This window comes from Carcharodon carcharias, chromosome 6 (genome assembly GCF_017639515.1).
Source record: "Carcharodon carcharias isolate sCarCar2 chromosome 6, sCarCar2.pri, whole genome shotgun sequence".
Taxonomy (NCBI): Eukaryota; Metazoa; Chordata; class Chondrichthyes; order Lamniformes; family Lamnidae; genus Carcharodon; species Carcharodon carcharias.
In genome coordinates this window covers 48,704,963-48,720,130 of record NC_054472.1, presented here as the reverse complement: position 1 = coordinate 48,720,130, position 15,168 = coordinate 48,704,963, and the positions used below count along the sequence as shown (strand labels likewise).

General features: G+C 42.3%; 1 protein-coding gene across 7 annotated transcripts in view; it reads left to right on the top strand.

The window, feature by feature from the left end:
- Nucleotides 1–15,168, top strand: part of LOC121279013 (cAMP-regulated phosphoprotein 21-like) — a 293,633-nt gene that overhangs the window by 49,440 nt on the left and 229,025 nt on the right. For all 7 annotated transcript variants that reach the window (XM_041189756.1, XM_041189757.1, XM_041189755.1 and 4 more), the window contains one exon: nucleotides 8,349–8,519. The gene's annotated coding sequence lies outside the window, so the exon portion shown is untranslated. The remainder of the gene's footprint in view (nucleotides 1–8,348; nucleotides 8,520–15,168) is intronic.

Sequence of the window (15,168 nt, the reverse complement as noted above, 5' to 3'; positions counted from 1 at the left end):
CTGCAAAGAGATATAGACTGGTTAAATGAGTAGGCAATAAATTGGCAGATGTAGTATAAGGTGGAGAAATGTGAAGTTATTCACTTTGGTAGAAAACATAGAAAATCTGAATATTTTTTAAATGGTGAGAAACTTTTAAATGTTGATGTTGAGATCAAATGTTGATGTTGGATGCCCTTGTATTGGAAATACAGAAAGTTATCATGCATGTCCAGCAATCAATTTTGAAAGGCATGACGGCCTTTATTGCAAGGGGTTGGAGTAGAAGAGTAAGGAAGTCTTGTGACAGTTATACAGGACTTTGGTGAGACCATACCTGGGGTACTGAGTACTGTGCGCTGTTGGTTTCTCCATCTGTGGTAGGGCTGGAACAAAAATAAACTAGATTAATTCCTGTGATGAGAGGATTGTCCTATAATGAGTGGCTGAAAGAATTGGGCCCATACTCTCCAGATTTTAGAAACATGAAACGTGATCTCATTGAAACTTATAAGATTCTGAGGAGCTTAACAGGGGAGATGCCAAGAGTTGTTTCCCCTGGCTGGAGAGTCGAGAACGAGGGAACATAATCTCAGGGTTATGGGTTGATTGTTTAAAACTGAAATGAAAAAGAATTGCTTCACTCATAGTGCTATGAAGCTTTTGAATTCTCTATCCTATAGGGCTGTGGATACCCAGTGATTGAATATATTCAAGGCTGAAATAGATTTTTGGACTATAGAGGAACCAAGGTATGTAGAAATTGGGCAGGAAAATGGAATAGAGGCCAACGATAGCCATGATTTACTGAATGGTGAAACAGGCTTAAAGGATTTTATGGCCATTTCTGCTTCTATTCTTTATCTTCCTAAGGTGATTATCAGCCAGTAATGCACGATTAGTCCAAACCAACAAGATGCTGCTAACCTAGTTTTCAAGCATTACTGTACCTACTTGGCAAAAACTTGGGAAGTACAGTCTTCAGTGAGTCAGTCAGCAAAGGAGCTAGATGCAGAACTGCTGTAAGTTTCACGAGCTGTCTGAGTGCAGCATATGACAGTCACAGCCAGTGATCACTCCTGTCACTTAGCACCTCAAGCCTACCTCCACCTCATTCTAGGAAAGTTGTTGTGTGGACTTATGAGGCTGTATGGAGTAGCAGAGAGTATTGTTCCTTGACGCCACCATAAGGAGCTGCACTGCCTCTTCTGCAGCTCAAAAGGGGTGCTGAACTGTCACCTGTGTCTTTAGCCTTTCTAAAGGCTATCAGAATTTTTGCCACTTGATTATGAAATATCCTTTGTACCCATCCCTCTGATTACACTATCTGCTCCCTACAATTCTTCCTACAATTTCTCAAATCTCCATCTGGGTCTGCAGATAATTTGACAAACATGCAGCAGGTGCATGGGAACACCAGCACCACCTGTAAGTTTGTGTCCAAGTGACACACCATCCTCATGGAACTATCTCACTCTTCCTTCACCACTGCAGGGTCAAAATCCTGGGCCAGAATTTTTAGCTTGGCATGTGGGCGTGTGCCCAACACACCTGAGCGTGAAATAAAACGTGTTGACGTCAGCTGAGCGTGCCAATGACAACGCGCACTCTTGGGATATTTCACTAGGTGGCCATGTGATGAGGACACAGACGTGCACCCATCATTAATTAAGTGGCTAGTTAAGGCCCTAGTGACACCGATTGTCTCAGGCTATATGTAGCTTGTGCGATTTTCAGGCTGTCGCACAAGCGAAATGGGCAGGCCACAATTTCAAAAACCTCATCCACTGGTGGGATAAGAGGGGTCAGTGGGCTTATAAATGTGAGCAGTTTGTAGTTTAGGATATAACTTGCTGCTGGTAGATTGTGTGCATGGAACATCTTCATTTAGCTTCAGAGCTGCGTTAACAGAAATAAGAGGCTTCACTTCAGGACTCAGTGTTGATCCCCAGGGCTCCGGAGGATTCATAACACTTGGGGCCTTCCAGGTATCAGACAGCCTCCCCTTACCCTGGTAATGTTGATTGTGGTTTCAGCTGGAGGCACCTCCTCTAAGGAGGAAGACAGGGCCAGAAGCGGGGAGTAGGCCATGTGTCCCAATTCAGCCTCCAGGGAAGCGACCTGTGGGAAGAGAGGGGCCAACAGGAAGTCCAAGGTGGAAGGGGCCGCAGAAGATGCCACTATCCTGCTGCCAGGGTGTATAGGCGGCAATGCAGCTACCTCAATATGTCTGAGGTGCAATGCCTAAGGAGGCTCCGTCCATCAAGGGAGACAGTGACCTCCATTTATCAGAGGATCGGCCCTGAGATCAGCTCCGACTGTGTGGGTGGACACACCATGCCAGTGTGAAGGTCACAGTGGCTCTCAACTTCTATGCCTCCGGCTCTTTCCAGGGGTCAGTGGGGGACCTTTATGGAGTCTCCCAATCAGTTGTTCACAGTTGCATCAAGCTGGTGACAGAAGCTCTGTTCAGGCAGGTATTGACCTTTATTCTTTGCCGTATGGATGAAGCTGAGTGAGCCAGAGGCTTCATGACCATTGCTGGCTTCCCCCGCGTCAAGGGTGCTATAGACTGTACACATGTGACTATCAAGGCACCAGAAGGTGAGCCCGGTGCCTTTGTCAACAGGAAGGGCTTCCATTCCATGGAGATAGTGTGTGACCACAGGATGCTGATTCTACAAGTCTGTGCAAGGTACCCAGGCAGCTCCCGCGACGCCTACATCCTCAGACACTCCCAGGTGCCGGGTCTCTTCAGTGCTCCAGCCCGGCTTGGTAGATGGCTGCTGGGTGACAAGGGCTAGTTCCTTGGTCAACAACATACACTTTGTGCCATTTCAATAAAGTTTAAGGAGAAATACTTGCATCATAACATCATGGTTTACCCAGCACCTACAAAACAGTTGAAGCATCCAGAACCCAGTTGCATTTAATTAACTGGTGCCTGGCAAACTTTGTACAAATTAACATCGACAGGCGTTTTCCATCATACAATAAACACTGAATGGAAAAATGGGGGAAAAAATATCACCCGTGATCAGGCCATGTTGTGATTAAGGTGCTTTAAGTTTTCACTTATGGGCTATGTTAGGTGCTGCCCTCCCTCACTGGCACTGACATTGGAGACAGCCTGCTCACTCTGCTGTACATTTGGCCTTGATGACATTGGTGGGCACTCTCTGGCCCATGGAGCCTGTGCTGGCCCCGCCTGGGAGGGAGCGGCCAGTGCCACAGCTGGCATCTCCCCAGTCATTGCAGCCTCATCAGATGCCAGAATCACTGGCAGAGGGGCGGAGGAGCTACTTTCCTCATCCAGACTGCCCTGGGAGGAGCCTGTGGAGATGACAGGCAGCTCGTGCACCAATGTGAGGTGGCTTTGGAGCTCCCTGCTCACCATAGATGAACGGGCACCTAACTGGGATACTGGTGTCCAATCCATCACCCACACTGACACTGGCCACTTGAAGTCATTGCCAATGTGAGGGCTTGCAGGTCCGAGCGCACCCCTTGGAGCCCCTGATTCAGCTCGTGGAGCAGCCTCTCTGTGAGAGTCGCCAATCTCTCAATGGAGGAGGCATTGCACTCGGCCATGAGGGTCAGCGCAGTGCTCATACTCCGCAAGACCTCTCTGCATTGTTATGGTATGTTTGGCCAGCTCTTACCTGTTCTATAAAGTGACCTATGCCAACGCGGTACTCACCCTTCCTGATTGCAGCAGATCATTGAAGCACTTCTGGCACTACATCCATGTGCCTTTACCATGTCATGGCTGCTGACCCTGGATGTCACCTCTTCCCAGGTCTTTTTGGTGAGGTGGGGGGCCTCCTCCTCCCATCCCTAGGGACAAAGGTTTCTCTTGCCCTCCTCCAGAAGGGCAGCCAGGCACTCATCAGAGAAGCGCAAGGCCGACTGCCCCACTGACCTGCTCTCCTGCCTGCCGTGTCCACCCGCAATGCTCTCCATCACAACTTCCGCATCCTTCGGTGGCAACCTTCCAAGGGCTGCCGAGGCCGCGTTTGAATCGGCTGCTGGGACGTCATTGGACCCAGTGGACATTGAGCACCCTCCCCCGCCCACCCCTTTGCGCTCATTCCGCTGCCGTGTCTTACGCTGGGGGGGCCTTAATTGATCCGCTCGCGTAAAATTGAAACGTGCTGACAATCACGGGCAATGGCCGGCTTCCTGATTGCCCCTGCCCACCCCTGCCGATCCCACATGCCAAAGGCAAATTTCTGCCACTGGATCTCCCTCCCTAACAGCTTTGTGGATGTACCAAAACTGCATGGGCTGCAGTAGTTCAGGAAAGCGGCTCACCACCATCATCTTTAGGATAATTAGTGAGGGTAAAGAATGCTGGCCTTGCTAGCAATGTCCATATTCCATGGACTACTAAAAAAAGGCTGTGAAGTTTGACGTGTTTAACACATTACTATTTCAGTGAGTTTGTCACCAGTTTTTAGTCATTTGGAACTGAGATCAGTCAGTGAAAATCAGTCTGATGTGTATAGCTATCTTATTTATATTGAAGTACTGTGATTTATTTAAATTTGTGAGGAAAAGTTTTACATTATATGTCCTATTTGGCATTTATTTTGTGAGTATGTTTAGTGATCCGTTCTTGAGCACTAGCATCCCAAGCTGGACCCAAGCCCAGGTCATTTATATAGAACTAGAAATTGCATGGTCCTAATGCTGATCCCTGGGGGATCCCACTACACACTTCCCTCCAGTCAGGATGATACCTGTTCATCACTACTTTCTGTCTATATCTCTTAGTCAATTTTTTACCCAAGCTACAACGATCCTTTTAATAGCTAGTGCTTTTATTATTTTTTTAAGTAAGTCTGTTATGTGGTACCTCAGCAAATGCCTATGCGAAGTCCAAATATGAATCCACTGCAATATCTTTGTTAATCTTCTCTGTTACAACAACAGCAACTTCTATTTCTATCGCATCTTTGATATAATAAAGCATCCCAAGGCATTTCACAGGAGCATTAGAAACCAAAATATGATGCCAAGCCACATATGGAGATATTAGGTCAGATGACTAAAAACTTGGTCAAAGAGGTAGGTTTTAATGGGCTCTTAGAGGAAGAAAGTGAGGTAGAAAGTTGTAGGGAGGATTTTCCAGCGCTTAAGGCCTAGGCAACACAAGGCCCAGCCATCAGTACTGGTGTCATTAAGATCAGGGATGCACAAGAGGCCAGAATTAGAGAAGCACCTGTACTGTTAGATGTGATTCTGTGATTGGGCAGCACTTATTGCAACATTAACAACCAATTCAAGATAATCAGTCAAGTTTGTAACATGGCTCATTTATACCTGCTAGAAGCAACATACATTCAAACACAGGGACCTCTTCTTTGCAAACAAAAGGAATATGTTCAAACCTTACACTTTTTAAAAAAATTACCCAGGAACTTGGGGCGCTGTTGGTTTCTCCGTGGCAATGCCTCAGCCAATCAGAGTCAACTTGCCAACCACCCAGCTCCCTTTTCTCCTATAGTATAAATTGTTGTAATTATTTAAAATTTGGCCTTATTGCATTTGTCCTGAAGAGTGCCAGACAAAAAAGCTTCAGCAGCATGTCTCTCGTTTCAGAAATAAATTTGTGTTGAAGAAATACTCAGCCAATTTACACTCGGCAAAAGCCTTCTGTGTACATACGTAGTTGATGCAGACTTTATTTCCTAGGCTTCTTCCGTGACAATGGTAGAATGTGCTAGCAGCCCACCTTGCAGCTGTCTCTGCATTTTAAACAGATGGCTGCCTTCATCCGTTTTGACAGAAACAAAATCTGATTATTTCTAGGTGCTTCAAAATTAGCAACAGCTTCGTAACTATTTTCTCAATTGTTTGCTGTTCCAAATGCAAGTGTTACTTCAGGATGTGCTGAGTGAATTATTTCTCATACTGTATCCTCCAGTGGATGATTTCTGTCAGATCATGGAGTGAAAGAATTAATCAGACTGCCACCAGGTTTGAATCAAATTTTGCATTTATTCTTTAATCACTTTGGATTATTACTGTAAAATGGTTAGTAATTTACCATGTTCAAAAAGATATATTTTTAAGCAGTATGCCTGTGGGTCTGATGCTGGACAGGCATTAGTGGATCCAGCACCTGGATAGGGCGTCATTTCTGTATTTTTTTTTTTCTGGAGTGGTCCTAATCCATACTTTGCAGTAAACTAGTCTGGTAACATGGCATCATGGCAGACTGGTGTGAAGGTAGAATGTACTATATGTAATACAGCCCCTACAGTGAGGTTGTATTAGCCTAAAATGGCTTCTGATTTGTAAAATTTAGCTGGCTTGCATTTCTAAGACTGTCAGGCTGACAAGAAATATCATTTGTAATTTAGTTTTACTTTAATTTAGTGGCACCTGTTTCCAAAAAAGATGAGACAAGTTGGGGTTGGCATTATTTTAAATTATTGTTCCATTAACTTCTTTCATACTTCTTTTAAGTTGTTCCTGATTATCTTGAAATATATAGTGATTATTATAATATGGTGCAAAATCTAGCAAACCGTGCATGGCATTTATAGTCATTTTTTTTCCATCAGTTACATCATCTTATGAAATGGATTGAATAAATTAAAAACTGCATGTCCTTTTAATATACTTTAGTTCCAATCATTCTCTGAAATAAGGATCAGCCTTGCTGAGTTGATATAACTTGTGTGTAAGTTAGAAGGTTGAGGGTTTAAACCCACTCCAGAACCTGAGCACACAATTGAGGTCACAGTTCAGTGGTATTCTGAGGGATTGCTGCACTACTGAAGATGCTGCCATTCAGACAATATGTTAAATTGAGACTCCATTTGCTGTTGAGTCTATATAAAGGAAGAAACCTTTTTTCCATGTTAGAGGTGCTATATAAATACAGGTAGAGTGGAATAAGGTGTTCCCTTGCAGTTGATTTTTTAAACTAAAATATTTTGAAATAATTTCATACCTGTCGCCATAGTATAGCTTGAAAATCAGTTTTATATATTCCAGTAGTTTCAAAAATAATATTTATATTTTTGTGGCAGATTTCAACACCTGATCAAACAATTTCTTAGTTAAACAACAACTTATATTTATAGAGTGCGTTTAATGCAATGAAATGTCCCAAGACATTTCACAGGAGCATTATAAAACCACTGAAGGCACAGTCATCAATGGTGGAGCAATTATAATTGGGAATGCACAAGAGGCCAGAATTAGAGGAGCACAGATATCTTGGAGGGTTGTGGGGCTGAAGGATATTATAGAAATAGGGAGGGGTGAGGCCATCGAGGAATTTGACAACAAGGATGAGAATTTTAAAGTCAAGACATTGCTTGACTGGGAGCTAATTAAGGCCAGTGAGCACAGGAGTGATATGTGAATGGGATTTCCTGCAATGATGGGTAGAATGTGGGAGACAAACCATGGTGCATTGGGATGGTTGTGTCTAGAGGTAATGAAGGCATGAATGAGGGTTTCAGCAGTAGATGAGCTGGGACAGTTTAAATCTTTAACTTTTGCTGCTAACAGGAAAGTGTTAGTGAAAGTTTCCTGCCTTTACAATAGGTGAAGCATCTGTTCAAACCTATTGTAGTTAACTCTCTAATGCACAAAAGTAAACAATACTGAACAGCTCTATAATGCCAAGCAGGCCCTGTAACTCACTCACATGTTTTACTAGTCATCTATGTGACCTATTTAAAATGGAAAATACTGTAGTTTATGTTATGTTTGTATAGAAAATTGTGAATGGTTGCATAAATGATGATTTTCTATATTCAGGTGAAACAAACCAACAATGCAGGTTGTATAACTTTAACACTCACAAAAAGAAGAATTGAGTATGGTAATTTTTGTGCCTTGATCTACAGCTGCAGATCAGTGTTATCCCTGATTTTCATTCAAACTATTTCACTTCCCTTCGATATCTTTTATTTTCTAGTGCTTTAAAAAGAGGCATGAACAAAATTTCTTAACCAATAAGCATCTGCCAAAGTACATGGTATAAACACTGTAGTTTCAAAAAATAGTGCAAATTTTTAATTTGTTTGGATAAACAGTGAGGATTTCATGCAATTCCCGTACAGTTTGCTTGAACAGGATAGAGGGCCTGAATGAATGCAGAACACAACTAGAAATGCGTAATTGTCAAGTGTAAAATAATTGTTAATTTTAGCTCTTTGCGTAGGAGCTGTTATGATTGAACAGCCGTTTCTTGCCTTTATTAGAGAAGCAGCAAGCAGTTTGAGACAGGTGAAGCTAATTCAAACTGTGAAGCAGATTTGTTTCAAGCAGGTCATTAGTGCAGGAAATCTGCCGCTACTCAAGACTTTCCTTAACCCTTCTATTATTTTCATCATTTCTTTCAGGTTAATGATGGTCCATCAAATCCTCTTTGGGAACAGCATGGAGGTTGCCATTTTGGACTGTTGATAAGGACATGGGACTCACTTTGTCATTGATCAGTCGTGTTGATTTCAACAGTGAACAGCATCAAATAGAAAGCATTGACACACCAACGCAGAAACCGTGTACTGAAGGTAATTTTTGTTTCCAAATTGTGAATGTAAAACTTACTACATTTATTGAAGCGAGGATCGCCAATGATTACCTTTTATTTTAATTTGGTGAAGGGAAGCAAAGAGATTTGAAGGCACATTTGAGTTTAGATTATTAAATCGTGCCACACTTCATTATTGTATAAATTTCATCAGTTCACCATAACATACCATGGATAGTGATTAACCAATTCATCGACCTATATAGAACAGAAAGAGGTATGATTGCAGAGCATGGGATATTCAAAAAAAGGCAGTGATCTCTGGGAAAGGTTGTAGGGAATTTAGTCTTGTGTGAATAAATTGACCTTTATTCCTTTACTTGTGTCAATAGCAATTTTCATTATCATAAAATGTCATTTGTGTAAAGTAAACTTTTAGGGTAATAGTAAGATGCGTATGTGAGCTTGCGTATGTATTTAAATCTATTCAATCTCACCATTGAGCAAATCTTCTTTAAAAAGAGACATTAAATTGTTCAACTCATGCATATTATTCTGTGCAAGTTAACAGAAATGACTACGTATAGCATAAAATATGATGCAAAATAAACCTGTTTATTTGCATTTGCACTTTGAGAGCAGAAAGACATTTTGTTTATGTAGTAACTACACAGTATGGATTGTACCTTGTTATAGTGTAGTTTTCTTTTAACCTGATGTGTGTTAGGAGTAATGTTAATTATTCCTCATGTTGAATCCTGAATATGCTGCTAAGTATATGTATGGTTAGTGGCCAGCATTATTGTAGGTTGCTATTGAAACCATTTATACCATTAGAATTGTAAAACATTCAGGACTACCTCTACAATGAGTACCAAAAGCTGTGCACAGCTGAAAGGTGGATTGCTTTCTTGTGGGATTTTTTACTTAAACATTCTAGAAAACTTATCATTTATCTTTTGTGAATTCTTATAAAATATAAAGAATAAAATAAATTGGTTTGGTGTAGTAATATTTCATAATTTATTCAGTCTCCCAGCTTTAGCTGTCAGTACAGTTTCATAGGAATACATGTAATATATACAATGTGTTTATGGTCCACAATACCAAATTGAACTTTTGACTGCAGCTTTTGTTTATGCACAGCATTCAATGTTAAATGAATATGGATATTTACTATTTTAATTTATGTAGGATCCTGGAACTAAATATTCCTACTGGCTCTTTTGACTTATTATTGAATCAAGTTGAACTTGGAATATGTACAGTCTTTCAAATATAATACATCATAGCCTACATTTAAAAGATTCTCAAGATGGCAGCTTTTCCCTGCTGTGAAGAGGCAAGAACCAGCTCACCTTGCCTAAAAGTGAACATTTTCATATCTGTCAATTCCACATTGAGTCTATGTCTGTCATACACATCATCTGTCTCAAATGATTGCTTGATTATCTTCCTCATTACTTAAATTTTATGTTTTTTTGCATTCTAGTTGATCATTTTCTGTCGTGGTTATTCACCAAATTCATTGCATTAAGCCTTTCTTTTAAATCATATTTCAACATTTTTTTTTGCACAAATTGTATTTATATATCCCAGAAGGACGCCATTCAGACTGTGCCTGTGCAGGCTGTCTGAAAGTGCTATCCAATTTCCCTGTGCTTTTCCTATAACCTTGCAAATTATTCCTTATCAAGTATATATTTGAGTAAAAAAAGTAGTTGCCAATATACTCTACTATATATTTCAGAAAGTAAATGTTTTCACATAATTAATCTATTAAAAGAATTACAAATAACAATGAGGTGTAGATAGAATAGATAGAGAAAAGTATTCCACCTGGCTTGTGAGTCAATAACTAGAGGTTATATTCAAAAATCATTGTTGAAAGATCGAGGAGAAATTTTTCATTTGGGAAATTTTCAGATCTGGAAGGCTGTACATGAAAAGGTGATGAACAAATGTAGGGTTTACAAGAATGTTGCCAGGGTTAGAAAATTGTAGCTATGAGGAGAGGTTGGATAGGTTGGGGTTATTTTCCTTAGAACAAAGAAGGCTGAGAGGTGACTTGATTGAGGTGTACAAAATTATGAGGGGAATAGATAGAGTGGACAGGATAAAATTGTTTCCCTTGGTGGAGAATTTTAGAACCAGGGGACATAGATTCAAGATAAGTGGCAGAAAGTGTAGAGGGACATGAGGAAGAACTTTTTTACGCAGAGGGTAGTGGAATTTGCTGCCCAATTTGGTGGTAGAGGCTGAAACTCTAAACTCTTTTAAAAAGTACCTGGATCTGCACCTTAAGTGCTGTAAACTGCAGGGCTATGGGCTGGGTGCAGGAAGGTGGGATTAGAAAAGGCACCTGGGTGTCCTCGGGATGGCATGGACAAGATGGGCCAAATGGCATCCTTCTGTGCTGTAACATTTTTATGGTTCTATGGTTCTATGGATGTGAGACTAAACATGCTCTTTTAAAGAGCCAGCACAGGCTCAATGGGCCAAGTGGCCCTTCTGTACTATATGTTTATATGATTCTAAGAAATATGGCCAGCAACTTAGCTCTAACCAATCCCTTTCTGGCTTCCACAAAAGCACAATGCATTGTGCTGAATGCCTGCACATCCTGAGAACCAGGTACACCATCTTATACTCCATAGTCAGTCACCTGAAGCCTCACATTGACTCCCAGAACACTTCACTGTGTATCTCTCAATGAGATTACAATGCCATTTAGCTGGGACGCCATCTTGTGCTCACACTGTCCAGATGAATTCCTGGCATTGCGGCCACCCACTGCTTCTGACAGACGTGGGCAATGGCCTGCTGATTTCCCAACTTTGACTTGTTGAATTGTGTAGCTCAGGAAAGCAAGGGAAATGCAGTTGAGCATGAATGGGCCAAAAGAAATATAAACATACAGCAAATCAAGTTAGGGCTCAACTGAGCAACCTTGTGATCTTAATGCTAAATACAACCAACCAATAGGAACCCATGAAACAAACACAGAAAACGCTGGAAAAACTTAGCAGGCCTGACATCTGCGAAGAGAAAAATAGAGTTGACATTTCAAGTTTGTATGACCCAAAACAGTCATCGATGTACTGATAAAAGAATTGTGGGAGGGGACCTGAGTAGGACTGGAACAAGGAATGTTTCACATACCCCATAAATAGACAGGCAAAACTGGGTCCCATGCGGGTACCCATAGCCACACCTTTTATGTGCAGGAAGTGAGACAAGTTAAAGGAGAAATTGTTCAGTGAGAGAACTAGTTCAGCCAGATGGAGGAGAGTGGTGGTGGATGGTGATTGTTTGGGCCTCTGTTCAAGGAAGAAGCGGAGAGCCCTCTGACTATCCTGGTGGGGGATGGAGATGTAGAGGAATTGGACGTCCATGATGAAGAAGAGATGGTTAGGGCCAGGGAACTGGAAATTATTGATATAACATAGGGCATCAGAGGAATCGTGAATGTAGGTGGGAAGAAACTGGACAAGGGGAGAGAGAATGGAGTCAAGATAGGAAGAAATGAGTTCCATGGGGCAGGAACAGGCTGACACGATTGGATTTTGGGGAGCAGATAGAAGCGGGCTGTCCAGGGTTGAGAGACTATGAGGTTGGAAACTGCGGAGGGAAGATCTCCAGAGGAGATGAGGTCACATGGTCCAGGGGGAGGTAGGAGGAAGTATCTGAGAGTTGGCGCTCAGCCTCTGAAGTCAGTACACCAGACAACAACAGCACCACCCTTGTCAGCACGTTTGATAAAAAAATCAAAGTTGGACCTAAGAGAACAGAGTGCAGCAAGTTCAGAAAGAAACAGCTTAGAGTGGGTGAGGGGCAGAGAAATTGAGACAGCCAATGTCGCACCGAAAGTTCTCATTGTAAAGATCAAGAGCAGGTAAGAGGCCAGAGGGAGGGGTCCAGGTGGAGGGAGAATACTGGAGGCGGGTGAAAGGTTCCATGGAACGAGGGGAGAACTCCTGCCCAAAGAAGTGAACACAGAGAAGAAGGTGGCGGAAGAAGAGTTCAGCATTGTGCCAAGCCCAAAATTCATTGACGTGAGGGTATAAGGGTATGAAACTGAATCCTTTGCTGAGTACTGAACATTCAGCATCAAAGAGGGGAAGGTCAGAGGGTATGGTGAATACACGGCAAGGGCTGGGATTAGAAGACGGGATGGGGTCAGAGGGATGAGAAGGAGTGGAGAGTGCTGGATGAGAGTTGGTATCAATGAGTTGTTGGAGCTTGCATTCCTTAGCATCTGAAAGGAAGAGACAAAGTTCCTTGTTAAGGCGTTGGATGAGATGAAGAATATAATGAAACTGGGAACAAGGACAGCTTTGAGATAGAAACAAAAAAACTGCGGATGCTGGAAATCCAAAACAAAAACAGAATTACCTGGAAAAACTCAGCAGGTCTGGCAGCATCGGCGGAGAAGAAAAGAGTTGACGTTTCGAGTCCTCATGACCCTTCGACAGAACTTGAGTTCGAGTCCAGGAAAGAGCTGAAATATAAGCTGGTTTAAGGTGTGTGTGTGGGGGGCGGAGAGATAGAGAGACAGAGAGGTGGAGGGGGTTGGTGTGGTTGTAGCGACAAACAAGCAGTGATAGAAGCAGATCATCAAAAGATGTCAACAACAATAGTACAATAGAACACATAGGTGTTAAAGTTAAAGTTGGTGATATTATCTAAACGAATGTGCTAATTAAGAATGGATGGTAGGGCACTCAAGGTATAGCTCTAGTGGGTTTTTTTTTTATTTTATATAATGGAAATAGGTGGGAAAAGGAAAATCTTTATAATTTATTGGGAAAAAAAAGAAGAAGGGGGAAACAGAAAGGGGGTGGGGATGGGGGAGGGGACTCACGACCTAAAGTTGTTGAATTCAATATTCAGTCCGGAAGGCTGTAAAGTCCCTAGTCGGAAGATGAGGTGTTGTTCCTCCAGTTTGCGTTGGGCTTCACTGGAACAATGCAGCAAGCCAAGGACAGACATGTGGGCAAGAGAGCAGGGTGGAGTGTTAAAATGGCAAGCGACAGGGAGGTTTGGGTCATTCTTGCGGACAGACCGCAGGTGTTCTGCAAAGCGGTCGCCCAGTTTACGTTTGGTCTCTCCAATGTAGAGGAGACCTTGAGATAGGATGAGTCTGTGCTGCTGGAGGGAGAGTTCGAGTGTGTTCATATGGCAGCACATGGCACTGAGTGTGGATCTCAGGATGTGGCGAGAACAGCAATTCGAGGAACATTGTATGTCCTGGAAATACCTGTAATCCTGGGTGGAGTCGAAACATGAGGGATGGAACTTCAGTTGGAATCCACGTGGGGTAAGTCGGAGATGGAGACAGTCACTGAGGAAGGAAATATGGCTGTGAAAGAGAGTTTTGGTAAACAGCTTGTCAAACACCAGGATGGAAATGGAAAGCAATGAAGTTGAACAGGGCAAAAGAGAATGAAAATCCTGTCGGAGAAAAGAGCAGTGCTTCTTCAAGGTAGGCATTCCTAGAAGAGAAGTGGCAGTCAATTAAACACTAAGATAAAAGCAAAATATTATGGATGCTGGAAATCTGAAACAAAAATGGAAAATTCTGGAAAAACTCAGCAGGTCTGACAGCATCTGTGGAGAGAGAAACAGTTGACATTTTGAGTCTGTATGACCCTTCTTCAGAGCTGCAGAACCCATGTGTGAATACATCGATGAATATCACAATGTGAGATCAACTGGTAATGTACAAACATAAATAACAGTATTTCACTGTGGTAGAATGGATAAATGTCACAGGTTCAAACTTCAAGTAGTGATCAGTGCTGAAACAGTTCAGCAACATGGGGCTGCTGCAGGTGGCCTTATGGCCCCTGGGCTATGGAAGGGAGAGAGGGGAAATCAAGCATGCTTTTCATTCCTAACTACAACCTGTTAGAAAGTTCTTATGTCCTTACATATATGAATACGTGCATACCAGGCAAAGGCAAGATTAGGTTTTCCTTTTGATGCTCATCCCAAATGCTGGAATAGCTTGTTGGCACTCGTTTTTAGGTCATATGCACAAAAAAATCTCCAATTAGGTAACTGATAGCTGGCTGTTTTCAGAAGAGAAAGCAGGAGAGTTAGAAAGACAAATAAGATAATGTTAACCGTGTTTAATATGTCCAGCCAGTAATGTATGGATGCCTTTCAGACTGACCCTGACAATATGGGTTTCAATAGGCTGGATTTTAAGTTCCTGACACACTAGGAGCTGGGGGTGGGGCTGGTAGACCTGGTAACACCTGGGAAACCCGAAACTAAGTGCAGCGCATCTGTCAGTGCTTTTTTTTAACCCAATCACTGCATTATCAGATTAGTTCCAGGTTTCCCAACTAACTAGCATGAGTGAGTATGGTGACAACCTGCATGAGTTGATTTCAACTCCAGTGTTTAAAGGAATGCTTCAAACATAAAATTTGATGGATTTTCGCGTTGAGAGGAGCAGCACAAAAGGAACTAATGGAACACACTCCACATGTTTAATGCCTGGGCCTCAATTTAGCTGTTTAGCTCTTAGCACCTCCAGGGTGATATTCTTTCCTACTGATGGGAAGAAGAAGCCTGCCAGTTAAAGCAAAAAAAATCTGTGGCTGGAGGTTGCCCATGACGTCAGCAGCAGAATGTGCCATGCTCTTGCATTCAATGCTGAAAATGATTTAATGAGCTAA